We start from the raw sequence: 26,513 nt of genomic DNA on the forward strand, positions 1-26,513 counted from the left end.
CTAGCAGTATTTCCCAGATCGGCTAGTCTGGGCTGGGCTTTCCGGCTCGCGCCGAGTCGCCCGCTCGGCTGCTCGTGCTTCCAGAGATAAGAGAAGAATGTTTCACCGAGCCTCCTCAGCGATTTGAAACATCCGACCGTCCATCTTGATTGCTTGATGCGTTTCCGGCCGTTGGATCGAGAGGTGGGAGGAGCTGGGTCGTCGGATCGAAGCTGCGGCGCTGTAGAAATGAATAGTTACCGTCCCGCGGTAAAGATCTCGTGTCACCGCGCGTAATTCTCGTGCCCCGCCGAGGGCATTTTCGTAATTTCACTATGTTGTATAAAAGTGCAACACCCATAGGGTTTCTCCCCAATCGGCTTCGTCCCCTCTTCCTGTTCACTCGAGGGAGCCACCGCCGCCCCCTCCCATTCCAAACTCCTCTCTTCCCCGCCTCCCCTCGCCCTGCCGGCCATCCTCCCCGTCCTCCGCCGCCACCGACCAGCCGCAGCCGCGCTACCATCCCCTCCCTGTTCCTCTCCCGTGGCAAGTCCTCCGAGAAGCAGCCCAAGGGCAGCCGCCTGCCGCTCGATGGCCGGACGCCGAGAAGCGCCGCTGCTTTGGCTCCGCCGTCTCCTTCGCCCTGCCTGCCGGATCCACGCCGTCGTCCTCGCGTGCACACGGCAGGTGCTCCGCCTCTTACTCTCGTTCGGCCAGATCCACGGTGCACGGCCTCTCGCGCTCGCTCGCGACCCTGAGCCGTGGCAAGGGTTTCAGGCTGGGCATCGGCTTCGTCGCCGGCGCGGCTCCGGTGGATTCCGATGGCTCCTCTCCGTCTCCTCTCTCGCCCCCACGCGCGGCTCCGCTTCCCGATGGCCATGAGGTGCAGCCTTGCATCGTCCTCTTCTCCTTTTCCTTCTCAGGCAAATTTTGTTTTGGTTCACTGCTCAATTTCTTTGGTTAACCTTCATGCACTGACCACTTGGTGTTGTTGATGGCGCAGATTGTGGCGAGGTTGAGCGTATGGAGCAGAGGGACCAGGGCCGGCCGATGGCTTGTTTCCTCTATACGTACTTGATGGTTAGCCCATGTAGCAGATCGACTGATTCTGAGAAAGGAAAAAAATGGTAACAGAACGACTAATTCTTGGCTTGCTGCATGCGCGTGATCTTCTCTGGTTTCTCTTCCCCAATTGGCAACGAACTAGCCATGCCAAGGTCAACGGCGCCTTGTCCACACCGTCTAATTGCGATTTCCGGCTGTTGGGTGTGATTAGTGCAGGAAGGTAATGGGATTTTCTCGATTCCATGCATGAACCTCCTCGTGAACTCAAATCCCATCTGTTTGTAGTCTTGTTAGATGTTTCGCTTCATGAAGTTAATCCTCATTACGTATCTCTTGCTTACACTTCAGTTTCTTGTATTGATTGGGCCGGATTAGGAAAGGGAAACTAAATTTTCTGCTCATGACTTGTAAGCTGCAGCAAAAGCTTGCAATTTCTAATTTCCTAGCCAACCAGGAGCATTTGTTTCATGCCTTTCCTAAACTTTTTTTATTTAACTAGCTGTGTTCTTAATTGTTATCATCTTGTATCATATATTTGTGTGCTAATTATCAAGATTGCTATTAATTTGGCAATATTGTATTTGGAAAGCATTCATCTGACTATGAGAAGAAAAAAAACATGCATATGAGTTGATTGAGCCTGAGAGAGGAGTTGTTGACATTTATTCAGAGCACATACAAGTAGTATTTCTACTGCTTAGGAATTTTATGGAATTAGTTTTAGTATTTATTGAAGAGCAATTTAGTGAAGGATTATAGGATGTTAAAATTTCACCTAATGAAAAAAATATAAGTTTCAGACTGACAAGATGATAAGGCAACATAAATTTTAGTGTGATTTATTGGAAGAACTTTGAGTGGTTGGATGATTCAATTTGGTTAGTTGGTTATGCAGTTTATAAGTCACCCATGGGTGTGTTTATTGCAAAACTTGCACAATCATTCTATGGCGCCAACCACCAATACCATGCTCCTCCAGAGTTAAGCCACTTCGTGATGCGTAATTATTATTTTTGATGTTGCTGATACCCTTTCCCGTGGACACCTCTGCCAGATCCGTTGCTGCTACAGAACCCAACTCCTGAGCACGTCGGAGTTGAGCAAGAAGACAGGAGGAGGTGTCGAGGAGGAAGAGGCCCCTCTTCCTTTTTGGTCCACGCCGCTACGAAAGTGATATTAGGGTATTGAAACTTGCTTTATGGAGTAGTACCATCACGATACCTTGCCTTTTTCCTATTCTGTTCGAGTACTTAGTACTTACCCTGTTTCTTTGACAAAGGCATTTGATAGATATGATTAGGCACATATTGAGTGTGCCATTTCAGAAATATTGAGCATACAGTTTCAGTTCCAACTTAAGCATACAATCTGCTCTTTCTTCTTAAGATATAGAGGAGGGTAATGATATATTGTCTGTTTGATATTTGCATGTAGTTATTATTTCATAAAAGGCCTAAGTTTGACCTTCTGTTATATCAGGAAATCTTGGTTCTAAATTTCATTCCAGAGATTTGCTTAATATTTCATTTAGATTGGTTGTTTTAGGAAATGAAAAATAAATGCATTCTATGTTTGTTCGTTCTATCTTTCCCTGTTTTTGTCATCTTCAGTATTTAATGTTTGTTCATACGTGTATTTTTATCACCACAACCTTCCACTGGCCTGACTAGGGTGTGCCAAGGTGCACATTTAGTTATCAGAAGATGGTTCTGTTTTTATTGGGGCTGCATTTGTAATGGTTCATTATTTCTAAAGGGGTACACTGTTTGTAGGTATTGCACTAAGCTGGAAGAGGATGCTGGCCAGCGCCCCACCTCTCTTTCGACGTAATAAACTGATGTAAAAACTTATCTTGGGAACATTCATAAATATGGCCATTCAAATTCCTCAGAGCGACTTTGTTCTAACCATACATAGCAGAACTTAGTTGCCTTCCCAGACTTCTGCAGAAATTTAAGTGCAATGTATCATCAAGGATCATTGAATCCAGTTATTTGATTTCTTTGTATAACAAGAGCTTGAGTTGTCGCCCTATCTGTTGTGGCGGTATCATGGTTTGCTTGACTCAATTTTGACAAGCAGTTCAAAATTAAGTATGGTCGCTTGAAGCATTCTTTGTGATACTAACTGCAATCAAGTTTCACATTTTGTTCTACTCAACTCGGCCTTTTCCAGATATCTTAGCTTTGGCTTTATGTGGGCACACTACTGTTACTCTTTTTATATGGCAATACAAAGGAGATTGAAGTATTCGTAACACATGTGTTTTCTGTCGTGCAGTGAACTTGTTATACTCTTTCTGGTTCAATGGAACTTACCTACGCACATTAGGTATGCCTTTTTTGGTACCTTCATCTCAACTTCATTGTTTCTCTCTATGTGCTCTTTTCACATTTTCTTACAGATTATATGAAGAAATCGTTCATTGCTAACTAATACTATATGCGATGATGTTTTGAAATTTACCTATACCAAATGTGGTGTTTTGGACAATGTGATATAATTCATAGTTCTTACTCTGGGCTCAGTGAAACATGTTGTTATTTTAATAAATTAAACTTTCTTCACTTCAAGGCAAACAACATATGTTGCATTTCTACCAAAGTGTGTGTAATTCTTTGTTTTACTTGCAGATTGTTGCAGCTGTTGTTTTTAGATGTGACATGATTCTACTTCTTGGTACTGTAGGGGTTTTACTTTAGCTGGTGAGTGTTTGTGAGCGAGATGGCTGTCGCTTCCGCATGGATCCACCTCCTAGCCGTTGACCACTTCATTGGAAGGTTAGCAAGGCATTATTTGTTCAGGTGTATGCGATTGTGAGCTAGATGTTCATGTTTGTGGTTTGTTTGGCTTGTGATGTAGGCACGTGTAACCTTGATGGGCAAATATGGTGAAGACTTGAAGTTGATATACTAATGTGGTATATGAAGCTATGTTCAAGGGCGTCACACAGGTTTGGAATCTTCATTCACATCTGCACCTCACTTGTTACCTGTGTTCTTGCTTCAGTCTTTTTTTGTAATCATATTCCTATATACTGGGCATCATTCTGTATTGCCAGTGCTTTCTATTAATCACCATTTTAAGAATCATTCCTATATACTGGTTCTTGCTTCAGTCTGAGATTGAAGTTTCTTGATTTTATCCTATTAGATTCCAAACCTGACTTTGGGCGATTGCTTGAGGGAGTTTCCACTTCTCTTTTTGTGTGTGATTCTTGCTATAATGGCCGAATTGGTCCTGTTGTGTGCATACTGCTGAAGCACCTATTGAGTTTAAATCATCTGAAGAATGGGACAGAAGTGATGATAATAAGATAATAGTATTTCTTAAGCCTATATTTAGTTTTCCCTTCCTTTTACACTAAAATGTGTACTAACATTTCTTGAGAACAGAACTAGGATAGTGCACATATATGATTTATTTATTCTTCTTTCATATTGGAGAGAGTGGTAGTACCTTGCTGATTACACTAATTTTGTCCTATTAGAGGGTTCTGTATATTCTCTAGCTACTTAATGATTTCTTTCTTGGCTGTGATTTATTTGGTATTTGAGGTGCTAACAAATAGGAGTTGTGACAGAAAAATGTCGTTTTATTTGCTCTCATGTGACAAGCATGCCCAGAGTCTTGCGAGTTATACCCGTGTTGAGATATGCTATGGTTTATTATGTCTTTATTTCATGTTTATTTCAGGCTTGTTTTGTGGCCTCAAATCCAATGTATCCTTGATTCTGTAATTATTGAATAAATGTCTGCATTCTGCGTTCAGTTCTGTAACATAGAAGTGTTGGCGTGCTTCTTTTCATCTCCAGCCAACTGGTCCATCATTTCTCTGGTTTAATAAAGAGGAAAATATTGTTCTTTTTGTAGCTCAGTGGCACTTATTGCCTTATGGAGGCTGATTCTTAAATTGCCTAATTAACAAGCAACACTTAAATGTAGATGGTTATCCTTTGCCACTCTTTAGTAATATATCGGATTTTCCCATATCATGTTCATGACAAAGATGTGTATGTGTGTGGACATGTGTGTGTGTCTGTGTGTGTGTGTGTGTGCGCGCGTGCGCGTGTGCGTGTGCCATTGTATTAGGATTTAAAGTTTGGGTCTCCTCTGATTTAGTTACTTCCTCCTCCTATTCTAATGCTGATGCTTTGCTTTTGTGATTGCAGATCGACTTGCAATGTTGAGCAGATCACCATGTTAAAAGATGAGCATTTAGAGAAGTGTGTGCTCGCCAAGGATCCAATGGGTTTCTGAAGAGTTGGCTGCACATCGTTGGTGTCCGATGCACTATCAGGTATACATGAGGTCCGCTCTTGGTTTTACCTTGGTCTTGTAGTTAGCAAATCAATTTTTTTGGAATGTTCGACTTTAATTACATTTAGATAGTCTTTCACCCATCCATATCTTTGAGATTTGAGACCAGGGTGCACGCCACAAATATGTCAACCATGATGTCAGGAGCCCCTTAATTTCCTCTTTCTTTTGGGTGTGAGCATCGTTGATTGCTAATAGCAAAGAAATTAAAAAAGAAGAAGAATATATAAGTAACTTCATTTTTTACATGGCTTGATTTAAATTTTTGTGTACATGTTCTTTGATGAGATAGTCTCCTATGTCTGTCAGGTCCAGTACTAGATTTTTTTTGACTCAGAACCAACAACCCCAATTTAAATGAAATATAGATACACACAATATTTGTAAGCTACTACGGGAATTTAGAGGTGGTCATAGATATCTTGGTCAACCCAAATAGATAAAGAACACACATGAATCCAGGCTTGTGCTCTGTTTTGTATTTCTCATGTACGAGCAGAGTCTGTGTGTATATGTTGTAAGCTAGAACAATTTATACACACCAGAACCTATCTGTGTATGAGCAGAGTCAGTGTGTATATGTTGTAAGCTAGAACGGGTTGTATCCACCAAAACCTCTATATGTGTGCCTGTACTCCTGTCATGCATGGATTTTTTATCAGACAAGATTATTTTTTTCAAATGTATAATCCTATTTTTCTCAGATATATATTTCTTCTTGTTCATTCTTTTCGGCTTAAAGCACGAATAATCAGAATATACCTGTAGTGTTTGTACTATATGCATACACTTTAGCTCAAAATAATAATGCACTTCCTATTACTTGCTCTGTTTTGTTAAAATGTACGTACATCAGTTGGTTAATTGGCCAGGAAATTTTGCTCTGGTGATTGCAAAATTATAGTGGCTAGCTGGGACACCTAATTCCGCCTTTGCAATTATAAGCTATTAAGCTGGTGTATTTTCTGTTAGAACTACCGGATATTCATGTAACTTGGTTTCTTTTGTGGTACATGTACCTTAGTTTAAATATTGATTAACTGATACACACTACTTATGGTGGTCTTCTAATCAAATCACAGCTACAGAGATTTCCTTGGCGAAGATCTCGGGACACTCGGGTAATTTATTATTTTCCATATGATCACGATGTAGAGGCTAGGAGAACTATCTCCTTTTCATTATATGCATAAGTAGTGCAGATTATTCTGTAGGGAATTATTTCATGTTTTATCGCATGTTGCTACTCTGTGTTAGGTGATCATTATAGCCATATAATGCCACTAGATGTAGTGCCAGATATCTCCTTTATTGCTTCAGTTTTAATTAATTAGGAAACTGGAGCAGGGTATTAAGTTGGATCCCCCCTCGTTTCTTTGAGACCTTCTGATCATGTGCTTATTTTAGTGGCTCTGTCCTTGGATGGTCATTTCTGATGAGTGATAACCAGGGCAGTTTCACTTCCAGAAACAAGAGAAGAGGGTCTCACCGAGCCTCCTCAGAGCTCAGCGACTTTCGGCCGTCGGATGCGTTCGCTTGATGGAGTTTGGGTCGTCGGATCAAGCCATCGGACGTACTCTGCCGTCGGATCTGGAGTAGCACTATAGGAATGAATAGTTACTGCCTCCTCGCGCTGTCGCTTACTCTGTCTGTTCGACCGGGACTAGCTGACGTGTGGGGCCCCTCGTGGGTGGGCTGCGTTTGTCAGTGACCGTGGCCGCGGGTGTGGCATGTTCGTCCCGTCGCGCGCACCGACGGGTAAATATCCCGCGCCACTGCACGTAATATCTTGCCCCCACCGAGGGTATTTCGGTCTTTTTGCGTCCAGGCCTCGTGCGTGGTGGGCGGTGGTTGGCCCGTGCGGCTATGGAGTGGGGGAGGGCAGCGGCTTGCCTCTTCGTGCTCCCATTCGCCCCCTTCTCTCTGGGTCTCCTCTCCTCTCGCCGCCGATGCTCGTGTCAGAGGCTATTCTTGCTAGGGCGATGATGATTAACTGTGGCTGAAATAAGTGTGCCTTTCAGCAATCGAGGCACCTGTGGGTATCAAGTTGGATCCTCCCTCTCATCCCTAAAATCATTTTTGGTCATGTGATACTTATGGTTCTGTCCTTGGATGGTCATTCTTGTTGAGTGATAACCAGGGCAGCTCCACTATGTAAACAGATTGATCTGGTGGTAAGAGATGACGGGGGTAGGTTATATGATCGAGGAAAGGCGAATCTGAGCCCACTATGCAATTAACCCTAAACCCTTTTTCATTTGTATTTAAAGGTGTTGCTTATTTATGCTCCAGTGTTTATAGCCGTTTTAAGTAAAGTTTTCTTCTCTCTCATACCTTTATTGCATATAAGTTGTTCTTGATCCTTTATTGTTTCTTGTTGGTCTTTGATTTAATCTGGTTAAGAGTAAGTTGCACTTTGTTATACTAGAAAGACTCACTCCCAACAAGTTATCGGTTGAATGACTTGTTTTAATTCGTTGTGATACTATTACTTCTATTTTTTTGCAAGTTACCAGTTGTAGCTATTTGTTCATGCTACAAAAAATAATACTATAGGATTTTTTTGAGATTTTTCTTGAGATAATGCTGGATTGTTCATGTAAAGAGTGACCGAGGTAGCATGTCCCATTTTGTATCCATAAACATTTTTTTGACTGCTGTGATTAGGTTGCTGGGTTAATCCGAGCCATTGAGCAGACATTTCCTTTCGTTTTCTTTAGTTTGTTCTGAAGCTTTCCCCAATTCTGTGCGTCACCACTGCATTTTTTGGATCCTGCAGTTTGAACACTCTTCCAACTATAGAGTTTAAAATATGTTACCTACATAAAGAGGAGTTAAATAAGGATGAACTTACACAGCTTATCCTTATTTTAGCCATAAGAGTATTTTGTCTATAGAGCTGATACTCTGAAACTCTGTTTTTATTACTGTATTATATTATGAAGGTTCAAGTATTTGGGTTCTAGCTCCTGCTTGGATATGGTAGATGCTTATTCATTTTCCTATTAGGATTACATCATTGATGTCACTTCCCAACCAATATTAAGTTGGCAGTTGTTTATTTTCTCTTTTGCCTAACACATCAAAATCTAGAGCAACACTTTTTGTTGATTGATATTTCCAACAGATACTGATTACTTCTCTTTATTTTATTGTATTGTTAGCCAATTAAAAAGGTTTTGTTGTAGGTGTATTTTTTTGTATGGTATATATCATGCGAGTTATTTCTAATGCATCTTGATATTATCTTAGAATCATCTGACTAGAGTCTTGGTCCTTAGAGCTTAGTTAAGTAAAGCATCTTTTATATCAGATATCAAATTATCTATACTTGTACTAAGATATAATGTATCTAACCAGATTTTCATTTCTTTAATGGAGTTTTTAGCACTCAGATTTATTTGAAATAGCTGCTCCTATATTTTTGTCAGTGCTTGCTGTACTTAGTTTAAATGTTTCTTCTTGGTAGGATCAGTTCTAAATAGTGGATGTAAGCATGCCTTTTCAAGCTTAAGCATTTGATTTTTAGCGATATGGTGTTCTCTCCTTACAGATGACCTTCTGCTTTCTTATTTTTAAAAATAGACAAGTTGGATGCAATTGCCGCCACTCATGTCGCTACAGGAGTGCGCGCAGGGGGGAGTGGCGGGTCAAGGTGCGCTCATCGGCGCCGCTGCTGACCGGCAGATCCAGGCGCACCCTCGGTGCACGCAGGGGGGTGATCTACGACGACCTCCTGGGCACGACACCGCTGGAGACGGTGAGAAACACGCACTCCGTCCACCATTGGTCACCGGCAGTAGCAGGACGAACCGTCGCCGTAGCCGCCAGGCTGAACCATAAGACGCCTCAACAGCGACTGACGAAGTCGTCGAGGTGAGGCGAGAACCCCCTTCCGACGCCTTGCATCGTCCTCTTCTCCTTTTCGTTTTGAGACATCCTCCACCTAATCCCCTCCCCTCTTAGGCGACAGCCCGGAGGTGAACTCCAGCGACAGCGTGAACTTGGCCGGCGACCGCAAGGACCCATCCACGGGGTCCCTTCCTCTCTGAAAACGGCCTAATTGCTGATATCTTGCCTCCCCTCTCCTTCTCCCTCTCTTAATTTTCAAACAATTTCGGTATGGTATTACTGTTAGGTAACCCTACAAACTTTGTTGGAACCTAAAAAATAGGTACTCCTGATGGATTAGAGTGGTTCTGCCTGAAACAACTTCCAATGAATTGTTGAATTAGCCAATGTCATAATTAGTAAATCCGTGCCGTTATATTCTGTAATGAGATCACATTATGCCCATGTTTAGATGACACTGACCCAAGTTTACTTTCTGATTCCCTTAATTTCTCTACCTAATTCTTGTGGCGGCATGCTTTCATCAGTTTCAATACGACGAAGATGACAGATCCAACATGGTATCCTTTACGGATGAACAGGAGTTAAGAGGCATGTGTGTAAGTGTTGCATATACTGTTCGAAGATCTTCCGTGTCATTCCAATATGTACCATGCCATGCTACAGAACGATCAAACATATATTCTGTATTGGTTTATTCCTTCGGTGATTAATTTCAGGCCACCCAGGCCACACAAAGAAGGCCCACTGGTTTTTTGGACAGGATAAGTGCACTTCAGGCCACCCAGGGTCGGGCTTTCAGCAGAGACACCAGAGGAGATACCTTTGTGCGAGACTGCTCTCGGTTGAAAATATCCAAAGGTTGGTGCCTCAAGCTAAACTTATCACCTGTGATTCTTTCCCTTTGATCCATTTGCTCCATGCAACCCCTTCTCTGGACAAGCGATAGTTATAGTCGTCATGGACTCCGATGAGATTCTCGACGAAGCGATACCCGAGTGGTTGGAATTGGCAATCATATGCTTCCAGCGGTATCACTCGCCATGATGAGCTCCACCATTGGTTCTAACTTTGTGTACTTATCAAGACTGCCATCTAACTGTCACCAGCCTTTGTATAAACGCCTTGCTTTTAGTATTTTGTGATGTTCGGCTGTCCTGTAATGTGCTACTTAGTTTTCGGTCCCTTGCTATGTAACCAACTTACTCTAATTATTAATAATGGTAATTCAACTTGTGGGATGCATTCATTTCTATATAAATGACTTGCTGTAATCCTGATCTATCAAGAATTTTGATGGTTTTTATTGAACCATATCTTACTTTGTACTGCACTTATATGATTTGTATTGGTTTACATACTCCCCTGATAAATACCAGGCGCTGGATTATTGGATCACTACTTTAGACATATTTTTGTAATGACAAAATGTGTCATGTTTGTCATACTTTTGGTATATATGTTGTCTTGCCGTTTGGCAATGCCCTGTTTTTTATGTAAATTTACTGTATTGGTCTAATCCATTCTGAGCAATTGCTTTAATTCCCTATGTTAACAAACGCACTGAAATTGATTTTGTCTTAGTCTCATGCCGATGTTTATCATCATTGTGTCTTGCTCCTATCACAACTGAGTGTTTCTTCTTCACTATTTTGTTATGTTGTATGAATGCATATACTAAAACTGAATTCATATTAACTTAGCATTACCTGCCTAATCAAATGTTGGGACCGGCACCCTTGCGCCAAGGCGTGATCCCGATCTAGTTGTAATATTAGTCACACCTCTCTAGATTGCAGGAAGCTTGACCAGCTTATAAAACGAAGCGGGCTGGTCTTTTCGGCTCGCGCCGAGTCGCCCGCTTGTGGTGAATTTCCAACACCGGCCTCGCCTCCCTCATCTCGCCTCGTCCAGCATAACGACCGCCCCCTCCGCGCCCAAGCCAAATAAGAAGCTGCAGAGGCACGCCGCGGACACGAGGGATGAAGTTGTCGCCGCTGCGCAGCAGAAGGTCACCAACGCTCGCGTCGTGGCGGCAACGATGAAGGCGCTCTATATGCTAGGGTTAAACCCTAGCCAACATGGCCTCGTCAACGCCGCCGTGGCCGCGGTCAGCACCGGCTCATCCGCGTTCCTTTGGATGGTGCTCCCCGACTCGCCCCGCGCGTCGGCTTGCACCCCGATGCCCGGCTTCCACGTGTACCTGCAGGCCTCCCGCCTTTTCAGGGAGTGTTCGCCCGACGTGAGCGTGGTGGCGCCTTCCATGCCCGCGCCCATCGACCTCAACGCCACACAGTTGGCCGGTGGCTCGTCATCCGGAGGCGCGAGCAAACGCGCGCGGCAGATGCCGGCCGACATGCTGTCGGACGCCCACAACCTGTTCGACGGAATGTCGGCCGCCGGCAACAAGGACTACATGCAGAACCTGATCTTCGAGGGCGGTGCGCCGGCCGCTGGCTACGATCCCAACGAGACACAAAGCCAAGACGATCGAGGGGCGTTCACGCTGGTCGCTGGCTACGATCCCGATCAGGCGTCCTTCATGCGTGATCAGGTCGGCATGGACCTGGATGGCTTCCCACTTGACCATGAGTTTCCGGACGACTACGGGCAAGAGGAAGAGGACGAGTGCGACGTCGAAGTGGAGCCTTTGTTCGAGGACGAGCTCGCAAACCAAGCTGCTGGGCCAAAGCCGAAGCACAAGAGCAAGCAGACGAAGGCATGCACGACAACCGAGGACAAGCTTCTTTGTGAGTGTTGGCGAGACATTGGACATGACCTCAAGACGGGCGCCGAACAAAAGCATTCAACTTTTGGGATTCGTGTCCACCGGGAGTTTCATGAGCGCAAGAAGTTTCCGCCTTACCAAATAGTGAGCACGCGGGTGGGTGGGTGTCCATTTCGAAGCGATGGAGGGTGATCCAACAAGAGTGCAATAAGTTTGTGCCATCCTTGAGAGCGTCAAGGCCCGCCTCGTGAGCGGCATCGGCATGCAAGACATGGTATGCTAGCAAGCCGCCCTCTTTTGTGTCTTCAAGTTTATGCTTGCGTGTTCATTTGCATAGCGTTTGCCAATATGCTTGCATGAAATACATTTGTAGGCATTTCAAGCTTTGGAGGCATTCAAGGTCCAACACAATGGCAAGTGCTTCAACCTCTCCCATTGCTTTAGGGTCATCAAAGACGAGGAGAAGTTCAAGGCGCAATATGCCGCCCTCAAGTCGCGTGGGGGAAAGCAAGCCATGGAGGAGGTTGGGGACGGCGAGCTGGCATGGGCGCGGGGGAAGACCAACTCCAGGAAGGAGGACAAGCGGATGCGGCATCGAACGCCTTGATTGCAAGCGTGGATGGCATGATGAACAAGAAAGACTCAAGGGAGAAGGAGCGTCGGCGTTTCAAAGAAGAGCAAATGAACGCCTTCATGGAGATCCAAAGGAGAAGGCTTGAGATGGACGCGGAGGAGCAAGCCAAGATGCTTGAGATATAGGCGGAGAAGCAAGCCAAGATGCTAGAGATTGAGGCCGCCAACGCCAAGACCAAGGCGAAAGAAGTGGCTCTTGCGAGCATGATGACCGGGGTGAAGATCAAGATGGATCTCAACATCGTGTCGCCAAAGATGAGGCAGTGGTTCGAGAAGATGCAAGCCGACATGCTCAAGTTCACCGACGAGTGATCTCGTGGCGGCGAGCGCCTTCCTTTTTTTGTATGCCGGCATGACCACGGGGCCGTGATGGCGTGGTTAAACTCAAGTCCCACCTCTTTTTGTGTGCTGGCATGCGTGCCGGCCGCTGGCGAGTGCGCCAGCATGAACTGTGTGGTGATATTTTTTGAAGCCGGCATTGTATACCGGTGCTGGCATGGTGCCAGCATAAGACATGGCCACGGGCCTTTATTAAAAATTGAGTGAGGATATAAAATGGGTCGGCGCGTTGGGCGCACTACCGACCCAAATGTAAAACAGGGCGGACGGCCGATCCAAACGGACAAATGCGCCGTCCGTTTGAATCAGCCCATTGGAGTTGCTCTAATGCATCCTGAACCGTATGGTCCACAATTCACACTTTCGGCGTAGAGCAATTGGTTAGAAACAATTTTTCAGGTACAGGCACAAAGCAAGATTACTTCACGCAATCAAGAGGATTCGAGAATTAAACTATATTCCAAATGAAAATGGTAGCCGAGTGTTACAAACAGCAGTCGTCACAGGACCAAGCGTTCTGAATACTTAAGGGAAACTAAGCGTAATAATTCAAGCTGGATTTCTTCTTTGCTTGCACTTGGATAATGCCTTCGTTGCATTGATCACCTGCATATGCAAACAGATAGGGTTGAGCGAAACAATACAGTTAAACATGCTTCGTGAGGAAGTGCACTTCAGGCAGTAAATCACATGCTACCAAGCCACAAAAAATGCTTCGAGATATCAAAGCAGCATCTACATATTGTATTTATGTTCCACTATGATTCTCTATTGTGTACTGTATTATATTTCAGGCTGTTCAGTTCATACTGAACATACAGTAGAACTGTCCTAAAAAATCATACCATAGAACTAATGCTGATTTGTTTAAAATTTCATTTTCTGAGCATCAAGATCCTAATCGATTTTATCTGCGGTTATCATCTTCCATTATGCGCCTCATTCACTACAGCGGTGAAAAAATGCAACAGACCACGAGCCTCCTGCGCGTCCCCACTCCGGCAACCGCAGCCACCCACCTGCGGCCGCTCGCTCCGACCGCCGCAGCCACCAAAGCCCATCCCGTTCCTTCCCCTTCCCCCGCGCCTGGCTCGCTCACGTCGCGGCGACCCCCTGGATTCCCTACGCCGCCGCCCCCGCCCCCGCCCCCAGGCCGCGGATCTGGGACCCGGACCTGTCGCCACCGAGATCCACGAGGTCGGACTCCTCGATGGTCCCCGAGTCCCCAGAGTTTGCGGTGGTCGGCGCCTCGCGTGCACCGCGCCCCGACGCGCTCGGTTCCAAGAGGGTGCGCTTCGATGGCTGCTCCCCAAGCTCTGGCGCCAAGAGGGGAAAAGCGGCAACCACCATTAATGAAGCCCCCGCAGCTCCAGCTGGAAATCCCTCTCGCGATGCATTCAAGTCGAAGATCCGGCCATGAATGCGCCTGGTTGCTTCCCCAACTCCCATTCAAGAGATTCGGCGGAAGCTCATCAACACCCATGGCTGTTGGTGCGCCCTGCTCACTGGTGGCGCCATCAAGGCGCTACGGGTCAGAGGCAGCAGCCGCGCGGCGCGCGTGTCCCGTCAAGCAGCAATGGAGACAGATCCCGGTCAAGCTCACATTCAAGAGGTTCTCATTCAAGTGACTGGTGCAGATCAATCAAGCCTAGCAAGCGGCGATGCTACCGTTGCAAGCAGAGGGGGCATAAATCCTCTGAGTGTCGCGACCCTATTGTCTGCAACCTCTGTGGCAGGCAAGGTCACCGCGCCTCTTGCTGCAGCCTCCACCCAAGAAACAGCCGCCCCTCCCCACCATGCCAAGCTCAAGCCCCGGCCATGCCTCCGCGTCGCAACCAGGCTCGATTGGGGGATGCGGCCTCACGCCCGGCGGAGGGCTTCGTTGCTACGGTCTCTACTCCGGCCATGGACGCCCAAGCAGCCGGCCTGGCCTCCCTTGCTGCTCTTGTCTTGCTCGGCGGGAACCGGCCTCGAGTCAACGCAGCCACCATTGCTGAAGCCATCCACAGCAAGTTTGGCGTGCCCCTGGAGGTCTTCCGTGTTGTGCCGCATCAGCCAGAGGATTTCCTGGTGCGGTTCGACTTCCCGCACCACCAAGCTCAGGTTACGTTGCTGGGAAGATTTCGTCATGGCAGCCTTGACATTCATGCGGCCCCCTGGTCCCCACTCACTAGGGCCACGGCCGCTTCCTTCCACCACCATGTTCACCTTTGCTTGGAGGAAGTGCCACTTCAAGCCTGGGATGTTGATGTAGTCAGCAAGATTGTTGGCAGCTCCTGCATCAACCACTACCTTGACGTGGCAACGGTGCAGAGGGAAGACGCGGAGACCCTCAATCTGTGGGCTTGGTGCTCAAACCCTTCTGCCATACCCAAGGTCATGTGGGTGACCATTGTCGACAATGAGGTTTCGGTTTCGGCATCCCCTTTGCGTGGCCGCAGAGGGCTCACCTATCGGGTCCTCGTGCATCTGGACCGGTCGGAAGATTTCTCACCCTCCAGTGATGGGCACTTCCCTTCACGCCCGCACTCCTCGGACAAGTTTGACTGGCACTATCAGATCGTCGACGGTGAGTCCTCTCAGCGCGACAGGCAGCCTGCCGTACCTCGACGCTCCGATGACCGGCGTCGCAGGGACGATGACGACTGGGACTGGCAGGACGGCCATGGTCGGGATGTGGAGACCCGTGGTCGTCGCGAAGATCATGGCGGCTCATGGCGGGACAGGCTTTTCCGAAGCCGTTCGCGTCCTGCAGACCGGCGTGATGATGCGCGTAGCCGCGGCCGTGAAGATAGAAGAGATGGAGGACGCAGACACAGGTACGAGCAGGAGGCTTACTACCGCCGTGTCGATCGCTCCAAGGTGCAGGTTCTTCCTGGAGGTGCCGTCATCCCTACTGCTGGCCGTCGTCGGAGGGATGTGTCCCCTGTGTCTCGCCGCCGCTCCGGCACTGCCTTTGCTGCCCGCGCTTCGGCCATGCCCAGAAGACGCAGCCGCTCCCCTGTGGCTGCTCTAGCCTGGTGCATCGGGAAGTTGGGGACAAGCCTTGGCGCCTACTTCTCCCCAGCTTTGACCACGCCGTCCTCAGCTGCGTGCGAGCGTGTGCATGACGCCTCGCCTGCTTCGACCGTGGTGGTTGCAGAGCCGGATGGCGCCTCCCCTCCCGCCGTGCTGGAGTCGCACCTCCAGCCTGCTCCTGCGAGGGGCTTCGCGCCACTTCTCAGCGCCGAGGAGGCTACCTCGAGTCCGCTCCGCCTCCTTTCCCGAGGCCATGGACGGGGTCCGGCGCCTGCAGCACCAACTGAAGATGAAGGTCGTGGCCGCTCCCCACCACCAGCTCCGAGGTCAGCCTCCTGTGAGATCATGGCTTCTCCGTCAAGTGGAGACTGGCTACGCAGGGTTCAAGTTTGCCCGGTCTCTGCGGCGATCTCCCCAGCCCAGTCCTCGCCTGTCACTCCCGTCTTCCAGGCAGGGATTGCTGCCCCGGCCCCTGCTCACGCTCCCTCAAGCTCGTCGCCGCTCTTTTTACCGCTGCAGCCCGCCATCCTTGTTGATCCAATTGCGTGGCTCCCAGAGCTCTAAAGAACCGGCGCAAGACGCTCGCCGGCATCACTGGCTTCAACCTCGGAAGGTGTAGCCCCAGACTCAGAGAGAAGCAGCAAACCGTCCCCATCGCGCAACTGGCTGAGCAGCTCCTCTACCGCAGGTTGGGGATTGTTGCTGATGGTGAGCCTGTCACGGAGGCGGCCATTGGCAGGTACGTGGAGCTGTTCAAGGGCCAACTCCCTGACATCGCCGTGGCGGCTTTGCGAGCCATTTTCCAGCTCGATTGCGACCTTGCTACTGCCGTTGAAGATGCTCTGATTGAGCACGGAGGTGTGGCGGCTCCTGAGCTATAGGATGGACTTGGCGGCGCCTCGACCTCATGCTGATCCTGGGAAGATTGCCTGCTGCTGGAGTTAATTTGTTGCCAATGTTAGACAACTACATGATTAGTGTAGCCATTTTAGTTCAACGGATGGTCCCAGTTTGTACGCCTGTTTGTCCCAGACCATTGTTGTGTCTGCTGGAGGTTGCCTTGGCAAGGCGTTGGCCATGTGTGAGGCCTTTATCTGTAACTGGGAAGTGCCCTTTGATATTGAACCTTGTTTGTTTCCTATTCTGCTCACAACGATGTTTGTCTAGTGCTCAATGACATATCAAAGCCACAACCTTGTTGTACTGAACTGGAACGTTCGTGGCCTAAACTGTCCTGCTCGCCGTGCGACCGTTCGCGAAACCATTGCTGCTACTCCTTGTCACCTTATATGCCTCCAAGAAACTAAACTCGAGCACGTCGACTCCTTCATCGCAAGCTCCATTGGTGGGCAGAGGCTGGGTAAATTCGCCCAACGCCCTGCTGTCGGCACCCGTGATGGAATCCTGATGCTCTGGGATGAGCTGTCAGTGAAGGTTGAGGATGTTCATTTCGGCGTGTACTCATTGTCGGCCAAGATTACCCTAGTGAGCTCCGGTCTCCCTTTCAAGATCACGTCGGTTTACGGCCCAACTCACTCAAACCTCAAGGATGCCTTTTTCCAAGAGCTCATTCTGGAAAAACCACCCCCTGGGGATAGATGGCTTGTTAATGGAGACTTTAACCAAATACACCGAGCCCGGGACAAAAACCGCCCAAACGCATGTCATAGGCGGATTCTTAAATTCAGATATGCTCTCAATGCTTGTGAGCTTAAGGAGATCCATCTTCAAAACCGCAAATTTACTTGGAGCAATGAATGAATCAACCCTACCATGAGCAAACTGGACACTTTCTTCTGCAACGAGGACTGGGACATCACCTTTGCTAATCACATCCTACACACGATGTCTTCCTCCCTCTCCGATCACTGCCCTTTGCTCCTTGCCAATGCTGATGGCCCGGTCCGTCCTAAGACTTTCCGCTTCGAGAACTTTTGGATCAAAATGCCGGGCTTCAAGCATGCCGTCCAAAAGGCTTGGAACGATCCTTGTCAGGCCCTCTTCCATAAACTCAAGACGACTAGTCGGAGGCTCCGTTCTTGGAGTAAAACCATTTTCTCCAGAACCAAGGTTCAGCTACATATGGCTCTGGATGTAATTCTTCGTCTCGATTTCGCCCAAGAGTGCAGACGGTTGACGCCGGAAGAGTGTGATCTTAGGAGAAGACTAAAAAGAAGAGTCATTGGGCTGGCCGCTCTTGAGAGGGCTCGCAAATGGCAAAGCTCCAGAATTACAAGCTTGAAAGAGGGGGAAGCCAACACCAAATTCTTCCACCTTCGAATCAACCACCGGAGGAGGAAAATTTTTATTCATAGGCTCAAACAGGGGCCGGGCTGGGTCACCTCCCATGAGCATAAAACAGTGATTGTCCAGCGGCACTTCTCAGCCATCATGAAGAAGGGGCTGCCGAGGAAAAAGGACTTCAACTGGGACTACATCCCCGTGCCGAATGCGGATCTTTCTGAACTGGGGGCTGCTTTTACCGAGGAAGAGATCAAGGCAGCGGTTTTCGACCTGCCAGGTGATAAGGCGCCAGGACCAGATGGTTTCACTGGAGTGTTCTTTAAGGACTGTTGGGATATTGTCAAGCCAGAGATCCTCAACGTGATCAACCTTTTCTCAGACTTGCGCGTCAGCTCACTGCACTGGCTCAACTCCGCAAACATTGCGCTCATTCCAAAGAAAGACGGAGCAGAGGACATCACATATTTTAGACCCATTAGTCTCATTCACGCCATCGCTATTGCAAAGATGATGGCCTCTCGCCTTGCGCCTCACATGAACAACCTTGTGTCCCCTGCTCAGAGTGCATTCATCAAAAAAAGAAGTATCCATGACAACTTTTTGTATGTTAGGAACCTTGCCAGGCGACTGCATCGCAACAAAACCCCATCTTTGCTCTTCAAGTTGGACATTAAAAAGGCGTTCGACTCGGTCAGATGGGATTACCTCATGGATCTGATGCGCCATCGCGGATTCCCTATTAGATTTCGGGATTGGGTTTCGGCCCTCCTCTCCACGGCTTCCTCTAGGGTGCTACTCAATGGGGTTGCGGGGGAGCCGATTAAGCATGGCCAAGGGCTAAGGCAGGGAGACCCGTTTCCTCCGCTGCTTTTTGTTCTCGCCATCGATCCGCTTCATCATATCCTGGCAAAAGCGACCCTTCAAGGAAAGCTACAACCAATTGGCAGGCGATCTCCGGCTATCCGAGCCTCTTTATATGCCGACGATGCTGCTATATTTGTGGCCCCATTCAAGGAGGATATCCAGTTCCTAGCAGACACTCTGAACTCCTTTGGTGAAGTCACCGGTTTAGTCACAAACTGTTTGAAGAGCAGTGTCGTCCCTATCCATTGTGCAGCCGTGGACTTGGACGAGGTGCTGCATTCCTTCCCGGCTACCAGGGCTACTTTCCCATTGAAATACCTCGGTTTGCCTCTTTCGGTGTCCCGTTTGAAAGCTGTCCATTTCCAATACCTCAAAGACAAGGCGGCTGCTAAACTCGTCCCGTGGCTAGGGAAGCACGTGGCTTTGCCTGGCCGTGCTATCTTGGTCAAGGCGGTCCTCACTGCTATTGCCATCTACTCTATAACGCCGCTAGAGCTCCCGGCTGAGGTCCGGGAATATATTGACAAGCTCCGTCGGGCTTACTTGTGGGCTGGCTGCGACAAGGTGTCAGGCGGCAAGTGTAAAGTGAATTGGGAGCTAGTGTGCAAGCCCAAATCACTCGGAGGCCTTGGGATTCTAAACCTGGAGAAATTCGCTTCGGCCCTTAGGATTAGATGGCTTTGGCTCCTCTGGACCGATCCATCGAAGCCCTGGATTGGTCTGGGAAACCCATGTACCGAGGCGGACAAGGTCCTCTTCGCCACAGCCACGACCGTCACCATTGGAGATGGAGCTACTGCTCTTTTTTGGGAGCCCTCTTGGCTTGACGGTTGGAGGCCGAAAGATGTTGCTCCCAAAATTTTTGAGTGTTCCAAAAAGAAGAAGTCGACGGTCCAGGAAGCCTTGCAAAACAACTTCTGGGTGAGTCAAATTAATCCGCATCAAGGTCTCTCCCTGGAACACATTCAGCAGTTCGCCTCCCTTTGGGAGAAGATCAGTGCCACTCATCTTGTGGCTGATGCCCCTGATAGGATTACTTGGAAATTCACTATGGACGGCACCTACTCAGCAAAGTCAGCCTACAATGTGCAATTTGAAGGACACACGCGCTCGCCCATGCATGTGACTGTTTGGAAATCTTGGGCGCCGCCGAAATGCAAATTTTTCGCCTGGCTCGTGATGCAAAATAGAGTCTGGACTGCTGATAGACTCGCGCGCCGTGGATGGCCAAACTGTGGTCTCTGCCCCCTCTGTATGCAAACCGGAGAATCCTCCACGCATCTTCTTTGCCACTGTCGTTTTTCTGTAAGGGTGTGGTGCGACATTGTCCAATGGCTTGGGCTCCAAGATGTCATCCCTACGGAGTGGAGCACTGCTACTTCGGTGAAAGATTGGTGGCTCCGGATCGCCCAATCGAGGGCCCCTTCGCGGTCAGCGATGACCTCCCTTTTGATGCTCGTCTCTTGGGAGATTTGGAAAAAGCGCAATGCGAGAGTCTTCCGCAACTCGGCGACCCCCACCGCGGTGCTAGTGCGAAACATTAAGGAGGAAGTTAGATTATGGGTGATGGCGGGAGCGAAAAACTTGGGCGTTGTAATGCCGCGAGAGTGATAGACTTTTTTTACCCTCTCTAGGGAGCCTTGTCTTAAACCCTCTTCTTTATTAATGAAAATGGCAAGCCTTTTGCCTTGTTTCAAAAAAAAATCTTCCATTATCTACCATCCATAAAGGAACCAGTGTGACAAAAGAACAAGAGTCGGCAAAAACCTCTGTAGCATCCCTGCGCGTAGAGCAAGCATGCCAGCTTTCACACAAACAGCCTTCAGCTGTGCACCGTTGAAATCATCAGTTGAACGAGCCAGCTCCTCAAAGTTGACATCAGGATGTACGTTCATCTTTCTTGAGTCTACAAGATAGAACGCAGAACAAACTTCTTTTGAGTCCACAAAACCAAAAGGTAAGCAATTTTTTGCAATAGGAGTTGTCAGCCTTTAACAAATTGCAAGAGACATACTTACAAAATCCTAGCTCTTGCTTCTTCTGTCGGATGAGGGAACTCAATCTTGCGGTCCAGGCGACCAGAACGGAGTAAAGCAGGATCGAGAATATCTGCACGATTAGTTGCAGCTATCATCTGCAAGTCACAAAACAACAACGTGTTCAGGAAACAGGATGAATAAAACATCTGATCAGGTTCAGGTATTCATCATCTCTCAAATTATGACAAGCCAATTTGTGGCTACTCATTAATCAATCAAATAAAAAATCCATTTTATCGAATTACTGTTTTCAAAACTAGTTAGGCCAAACCATCAGTACAAAAGAAATTATCTTTACAGGTTGAGCTTGCATGCATTCAGATTACAGAGAAAAATATTAGGACATGGTGACCTTTATCCTCTCAGCACTGCTAAATCCATCTAGCTGATTCAGCAACTCCAACATGGTTCGTTGGACTTCTCTGTCACCACTAACTTCACTGCAGTCAAATAGAAAAAGAAAAATACAAACAATATCAAATATATACTTCCCGGTAAAAAGATCATATCTAGTTGCAAGTAATCAATATCTTAACCCTGCATTAATAGGTTAACAACATCATCACATATGATATGCAGCATATGCTGAAAGTAGTTAAGATGTATTTATCTCTGAAGTATAAATCATGAACAGTTTCTCTTATTTTACATATGATGACACAGAAGGTTGATGGAGTGTTCAACTTGCAGGGATACCAACTGATTTTCTTCATACAAAGATTATACCACGGTGTTCATCAGACAATTCGCCAAATTAAAAACAAGAGTAACGACATAACGAGACATACTTCAACCACAATAGGTAAAGAGACACTAAGCATTTACGCTGGACTAACTAAAAAATCACAACGCTTATGGTACAAACGATGCATGCAAAATAAAAAATGCACCTGTCAAAACGCTTTGTTCCAATTGCATCAATCTCATCAATAAAAATGATGCAGGGGGCCTTCTCCTTTGCCAGCTCAAATGCATCTCGGACGAGCTTTGCCCCGTCACCGATGAACATCTGAAACAATTCACAAAATGTTAATATCTGACTGAAAGATATCCAGAAGAACTAAAAAATGCTGGACCCAGGAATATTACAGATGCAAATGGACATTCTAAGTTTGAACCAGCAATTTTAGATGCAAGTCGATATTCTATGTCTTATCCTGAGCCAATGATGCTAATCACTATTAACTACAGAGTTATAAGGATTACAATCAAAGTTCATTTGAGTGTGAAGAAAGATACAATCATCTTAACAGAACTGATCATAGTCTGCAAAGCATGCCAAAGCAGTGTTCAATGATTGGTAGAATAAGCAGCTAACCCTCGAATAAGTCAATCAGCATGACATCTAGTTCATTAAAATGAATAATAATATGATATTGCACATTCTGCTTTCAATGACTTTAACATCAAAAGTTAGTTACCTGGACTAGCTGCGGACCAGCAAGTTTCAGAAAGGTTTCATTGGTTTGTGCAGCACATGCACGAGCCGTCAACGTCTTTCCCGTCCCAGGTGGTCCATATAAAAGAACTCCTTTCGGGGGACAAACTCCCAACTTCTGAAATTGCTCCTTGTGTGTCATTGGCAACACTATAGCTTCAACGAGTTCCTAAATCTGCATTAGAAATTAGACAATTACAAAATCAGAACATGAGGGAGCGAATAAAAGCAAACAATTATCAACTAAAAATATTCCGACGTAAGAACTTAACATTATACTGCCTACAGAAAGATAAACTGGCAATCAACCTATTGTTTTCATCATCTAAAATGTGAAGTAAATACCTCTTTCTCAAGGCCACCAATGTCATTATAATCCTCCGTAGGCTTTTCATCTACCTCCATTACCTTTACTCGAGAGTCATATCCCAAAGGTAGCGTGTCTAATATCAAGTAGCTGTCCTTGTTGACTCCAACCAAATCACCAGGCTTGAGGTTGTCAGGGTCAACAAGCCCAATCACAGGAAGGAATAAGTCTGCAATCAAGAACAGAAAAGGAACGGAGAAGCCTTGAGCAGCAAGTCCAACTCTTTACAGCACGTAAATAAATTGATTCTCTAAAACAGCAAAGATTGCCCAACTAATGAGATCCATCAAATGGTATGTGGAAATAAACCATGTCAAGTTCCAAACATCCAAATTAAAATAGTCCATATAGGCTCATAATTGAAAGGGTTGTTATGGATACAGATACATTAACCAAGTAAAATGCTGTACGCAGGCAGGGATAGGAATATTGATGCTGCAAGGTACTAGAATGTGATGTCTGACATAATAAATTCAGCTACTTGTGATTGATGTGTCATGGTATCAACTCCCAGGAAAACTTACACAGTTAACAAGCCAACCTCAGGTGAAATATAAAATGGTGGTGTTTATAGCCTATAGGAGAGTTCTCAAAATTAAAATCTACTTAAGAATTTTACTGTGTGTTTGCAACTAATGGAGAAGTTCCATGGTGTCAAAGATTACAACACCTGCTCTCGTACAAAGTTACCTAACTAGGACCCTGAGACTTGATGATTGTACCAAACCTACAACACTGGCACATCCCTAACTTGTGTTGTACTCATTGGCTCTCCAAAATATAGGCAGAAACACTAAAATCGGAGACAACCTGAACACACACAACTAATCAACCATGGAGCATCTTTCCTCTCTGAGTACTTGTTTCTATGGCACCAACCACCGGCATGCCTGGGCTACATCCACGACAGTTCATGCATATACAGTTGGAGTAGATGTAGTAACAGATACTAGAGATGTAAGCACCACAGCAAGTTCGAGCAAATTTATTTACCTGTCTTGTGGATGTCTTAAGAACAACACATTTTCCTTTCCTCTGTGAGTCCAGATCTATATTAGCACCATCCTCTCCAGGTTCATTTCAAAAATCTGAAATAGTTGATAAATTACGTTAGTAGATTTCCAAGTACAAATGCATCTGAAGTCAAGATATTTATCAGCAACCTGGCAAACTATAACCTTGAAAATATCAGTTCTGAGTTTAAGGAAAAGACAAAATGAGTGCAGCAGTTTATCCTTGCCAGATAAGTTATCAGAAGCTAATGAACAACAGCACTGATACACACCAACTGATTCCAGAGAGCTACCACATAGCAAGCAATACAGTTGCAATTGATTTACTACCTCCTAGATGATTTACAAGGTTGATCACAAGAGAGAAATTGGCGTGTAACTATGTGTTTCTGTGACGTCAAACATTTCCAGCAAACTAAACTAGGGCGTACAGTCACTGACCCCTCATCAATCAGCACGAAGTGAAGCTCAAAACTAGAGCATGTGAAGTCACACGCTACTCTGGGCTACTAATCTGGCTTGCACGAACTAATACTGGATTGGGGAATCGTGAATCCGGCATGAATGAAATCGGTACAGAAACCCATAATTTCCGCATCCAAATCGGTACAGAAATCCTTGACGGTGTTGCCGACGAGGTAGGGCAGCTGCTTGTTGAGCTTGATCATCTCCTGGTTCTCCTTGATCTTGTCCCTGACGTTCTCGAGCTCCAGGTTGTTCCGCTGCAGCTCGTCCTGCACCCCCGCGAACAGACAACTAGATCAGGCGGCCCTGGACCGACGGGACGGGATAGCGGCTGCTAGGGTTCGGGGGAGGGGGGGCGTACCTTGAGGACGCGGACCTCGTTGTCGAGGAGGCGGGTGGCCCGGACGATGTCCTCCGTGGACATGGAGTCGAGCTGGTCGGTCTCCGACGATTCGTCGACGGCCATCGCGGCGGCGCCGGCGTCCGTCGCGGGGGTGGGGGAGGACGACAGGACGCTCTGCTGCGGCCTGGCTTTGGCTTTGGCTTGAGCTTCAGGTGAATGAAGATTGGTACTATAAAAAATAAAAAATACATAAATGTAAAAAGTGTCAATACAAATAACTAGAGAAAAGAGCCAAGCAAAAAGAAGAGGATCGTTGTTTTCCTCTCGTCCCTGGCGGCTGGAACCCTAGACGCCGCCAGGGGAGGCCGATCTTCCAAGGCCGTTCTTCGGCGGCTCCCCTCCGGCGGCGACCTTGGTCGTCGGTGATGAGAGGGGTCGCCAGATTCACGCATGTGGGTCATTTTTACTCCCTGGCAGTCTAGTTTTTTAGGTTGTTTATCTTCTTTGCTTCAGCGGCGACGATGACAATGTTGAATAAAGATTCTTCTAATTCTTCCCTGACGAGGCTATCGGTTCTATGGTTGGGGATGGATTTAGAAACCAGTCTGTTCAAGTAAGGATGGTGTGACGGCGGCGGCATCCTTGTGGTGGACCTGTGTCCTCGGGCTCCGCCGTTGCGACGGCGTTTGCTCACGCGTCGGCGTGGAGCTTGGGAGGTAGTCCAGGAGCGGATGCAGATTGTGGTCTGCACCGACGACATCTGGAAGACGGAGCATGTGTTGGGCTCGTGGTTCGTGGATGGCAGGTATCGCTTCCTCCTTCGGCGTTTTAGTCGTGGTGGGGTGACTGATCTGGAGTTCGATGGCGTGTCCGGGGTGTTGCCCCGGTCTGATTCGTTCAACGGGCTTCACTTTCGGTGAGCCACCTTGAAGGTCTGTAAAGCTGCATATCAGCGGTGGAGCCGCGTCGAGCTTGGGTGAAAAGGTGATTCATCATTCTTTTATTTAGTGGCTACTGTGGTGGTGCCGGAGGCAGGTGACGGGCATTGATATCAAGCTCAGAGATGTTCTGTCATCTTTTTAGTTTTGTCATGTCGGTCTTTACGTGACTTTTACTTTATTCTTTATAATATGAATGAGACACGTATTACCATGAAAAAAATAACTAGAGAAAATAGAACGAAAGATAGTGAATTGCAAAACCTATGTAGTAGAAGATTGCTTCTCCGGCAACCGTGCTAGAGAGAACTTCTTGCTCCAGGTAAGTTGTCTTAGCAGCAAATGTTTGGTCCCCAAGTGCAAGGGCTTATATATAGTAGCCATGTTATCCCCAATACAATTTCCTTTATAATTATAACCCTAAAAAAACTTCGCCTATAATTAGCCTGACATATATGTCCCATCTGTCTGTGGCTAATCTCTCTCTCTCTCGTGCGAGTGAACATGCGACTCCAGCGACCAATGCCAATGTGAGGCGAGGGCCTAACGTGCGCAAAGCAAGTGGCATACGACGGCGAGGAGTGGGCGACCTGTTGTTGTGGCGTGACGACAAGGTGAAGGGCAAAGAAGGTGGTTGTGGCGCAGCGCAGCGTGACAATCCAGTGAGCGGTGAGGACATGCGGCGTGGTGGTACGAAGCGATGGTGGTCTAGCGGGCAATAGACATATGTTTTTATGAGAAAATAAGAATACGGAAGTTGTTGGACCATTTTTTTTGGTGTCGGCTTTCCCTATATGCGGAACCGTTAGAGATGCTCTTAGATATGAACTTCTCCCCACTGTCTGACTCTTTTAGAGCCTAGAATACG

The 26,513-nt window shown here is 47.1% G+C and overlaps 1 long non-coding RNA gene and 1 pseudogene across 6 annotated transcripts; one reads left to right on the plus strand and one right to left on the minus strand.

Annotated features, from left to right (window-relative positions):
- LOC125516996 overlaps positions 1-24,873 on the minus strand; it is a 40,594-nt pseudogene extending 15,721 nt beyond the window's left edge.
- LOC125515238 lies at positions 357-10,471 on the plus strand. 6 transcript variants are annotated; one of them, XR_007286894.1, is made up of 10 exons: positions 357-862; positions 983-1,059; positions 1,187-1,264; positions 2,099-2,225; positions 3,325-3,375; positions 3,733-3,824; positions 3,907-5,344; positions 6,447-6,485; positions 6,772-9,240; positions 9,331-10,471. It is a non-coding gene; the product is annotated as an uncharacterized LOC125515238 (long non-coding RNA). The 6 variants fall into 6 exon arrangements; XR_007286896.1 differs by having other exon boundaries at positions 6,832-9,240; XR_007286897.1 differs by having other exon boundaries at positions 358-862; positions 8,950-9,240.
- Positions 24,874-26,513: the final 1,640 nt, after the last annotated feature.

Source organism: Triticum urartu, chromosome 6 (assembly GCF_003073215.2).
Source record: "Triticum urartu cultivar G1812 chromosome 6, Tu2.1, whole genome shotgun sequence".
Taxonomy (NCBI): domain Eukaryota; kingdom Viridiplantae; phylum Streptophyta; class Magnoliopsida; order Poales; family Poaceae; genus Triticum; species Triticum urartu.